The following is a 2,594-nucleotide window of genomic DNA, read 5'->3' as shown; positions in this document are numbered from 1 at the left end:
GGTAATAAATTCCATTTCATTTAACCTGAGTTTGGTTGGAAAATACTGCATTTCTAATTATTTAAATCCCATACTCTTCAAACTGTAAACCATCCCATCCCTTTTGATAATATTTTAGGCATAAATCAGTCATTTCCTGTTACTGAATGAAGCTGCTTTGGTTTGAATTCTGAAGTCTGTTTTTACCTAGTTCTTTAAAATCCTAATAAAGGTTTAGAGTATGCCTGACGTGTTCAAAACTGCTAAGAACTGCCTTGCTATATTTAGAGTAGCAAGAATTCTTATAAAGTTGCAGCCCGCCCATTTTCCAAAAGATATGTGTGAAATGAATTTCCAAAGACACGTCCCTAATTTGTTTGTTTGTTTTACTGGATTTCCATCCACTGCAATCAAGAGGCTCTAGGCAGTTTATAATAAAATAATCAAATACAACATCCAAGTAAATACAGTGTAATAGATTAAAATGGCCGTGTTAATAAATTAACCAAATAAAGCAGTAAACTTAGGTGATGCTTCATACCTGAAAGACTTTCTGAAAGGACTTTACTCTTAACACCTTGAGAAAAGCCAATAATATGGGTGAGATTCTTCCAAAATACTGGCACAATAACAGAAAGCCTTTCAAAGGGGTTGAGTTACAAAAAAAGGCCACATTTTATTCACTAAGCTGCAACATCCACAGGAGGGTCAACGTGGGCAAGATGGCAGTTACAGCACTCTGATCAAAGTCCCACTCTTTTGTACATGGGTGAATGTCAAACACCCATACAAAGGGTGGGGTTTCAATCACAATGAAGCATCCACCATCATGTCTGTTTTGACCCTACTCTGTAAGTTCAACTGTAGGTTCTCATTCAGCCTTCTTCCTAAACAAAATATCGGCTGATGACAGTTACTGTCAGTTTTCCTAGGCAAACCAGAAAGGAAACAGGGCAAGATGAATTAATTCTATTTTATTGTAAGGCTATGTTAACAGAATCTTGCAAGTCTGAAGGCACAAAGTTCCTGCCTTTGCTTTTAACTAGTAATCCATTAGGGCAGGTATTTCCTAAGTTTCTTTCTCTGACTATTAAGTACCTGGGGGCTACTGGCTCCTTTGTCTTCTTGTTTCCTAGGCAGTATCTCTTTCCCTCTCAAGATCATTCATGCATTCCATTATAACCATATTGATTTGGCCAGAATTGTGCCCAAAAAGCATTTTGTTCTTGGAAAATGCAAATTCAGATTTAGAAAGTTTTAGTGGCACTGTACATAAAAGCACAGGAAAAATATTGTATCTTTTGGAGCATTAAGTCTTTTTGGGTAGTGATAACCAATCTCTCCTCCGAAATGTTAAATGTCAATTTAATTTTGCATTCAGAAGATCTTAAACTTAATTCACTTTATGAAGTAGATGGAGGAGAAGGAAAAGACAACTTAACTATTGCTGCATATCAGTATAGAACAATTGCAGTTAATTTTTCAAACCAAGTGATTTGATCCAAATAAACATCATTAACTGATGTTGTCCCGGGGCGGCTTGTCACCAGCGGGCATCGGTGAATGGAGCTGGTTGGCGCCATCGTTATCTTTGCCACCCACAACTTTGGACTTTATGGTTTCAACTCTGTCTTCAAATGACTTGAAAGTTGCAGAATTTCTCATATCTCCAAACTTCCGGCTGATTGCAGAACCCATGTTGGACAGAGAAACTGATGTCTTCTGGCCAGCCTGATACAGCGTTTCCTGGGTCTTCTTATAGGCTTCTGATTGGGTTAATTTGTCATTCCAGTCCTCCAGAGTATTGCCGGCCAAAACATATGCATTAGAAACCTGGACATCGTGCCAACTCTTGGACAAGTTTTGCTTCAGATCATCCAAGGGGTCAAGCCCAGCTTCCTCTTCAGCTCTTCACAGTGTCTCTCCTTGGCCGCCAACACCTGGCGCAAGGTGCCAATCTCCTCTTCCACCTTGGCCAGCTCAGCCCTGAGCGATTCTTCCTCAGCTTCAGTGAGACTGTTGTAGGGCAAGGTCCTTGACAGAGCAGCCATGGCAGCGGTGCTGGAGTTGTCCACAGGCACATCGGTCATAGAATCGGACAGGAGACCCTGGCTGGTGCTCTCCATCTTGCCCAGGCCCGGGAACCGTTGCGTGGCTACGGCGGACGGGAAAACAACCACCGAGGCAGCTTCTTGCTGGATTAAGTTGGATTAAGGAGTAATTCCTCATTATTACCAATATTCAGTCCTCCTCGCAGTCTTCCCCTGGTAATCATGTATCATTGACTTCCAATGCGTGTTTCATTTCATCCAGACTTCATACACTTAAATTCAATTGAGTCTAACTAGTATGTGGATTGTAGCTAAAGTTCCTGATCAAGATCCCTAATAGTTTCCCCAATTTGCACGCAGAATTAAAGTGCAGTATACCATTAACTTCAATAAATAAAGTATCTTCTTTGGCAAAAGGTTGCCCACCTGGGGTTGGTTCCTACATTGGAATTAATGGGGAAATGATTACTGCCCAAGAGGAGATGCAGAATATTAGCAGCAAATGCCTCAATCAGATCAGACATATTTAGGGGAATGTTAAGGTACAGTACCACCCAAGCAGTG

At 40.8% G+C, this 2,594-nt stretch overlaps 1 pseudogene; it reads right to left on the bottom strand.

The window, feature by feature from the left end:
- Positions 1-1,494: 1,494 nt before the first annotated feature.
- LOC131187768 (tumor protein D54-like) lies at positions 1,495-2,105 on the bottom strand (annotated as a pseudogene).
- Positions 2,106-2,594: the final 489 nt, after the last annotated feature.

The sequence above is a fragment of the Ahaetulla prasina genome, chromosome 1 (genome assembly GCF_028640845.1).
Source record: "Ahaetulla prasina isolate Xishuangbanna chromosome 1, ASM2864084v1, whole genome shotgun sequence".
Lineage (NCBI taxonomy): Eukaryota > Metazoa > Chordata > Lepidosauria > Squamata > Colubridae > Ahaetulla > Ahaetulla prasina.
The sequence above is the reverse complement of the archived record's forward strand: the minus strand, read 5'-3'. Positions and strand labels throughout refer to the sequence as shown.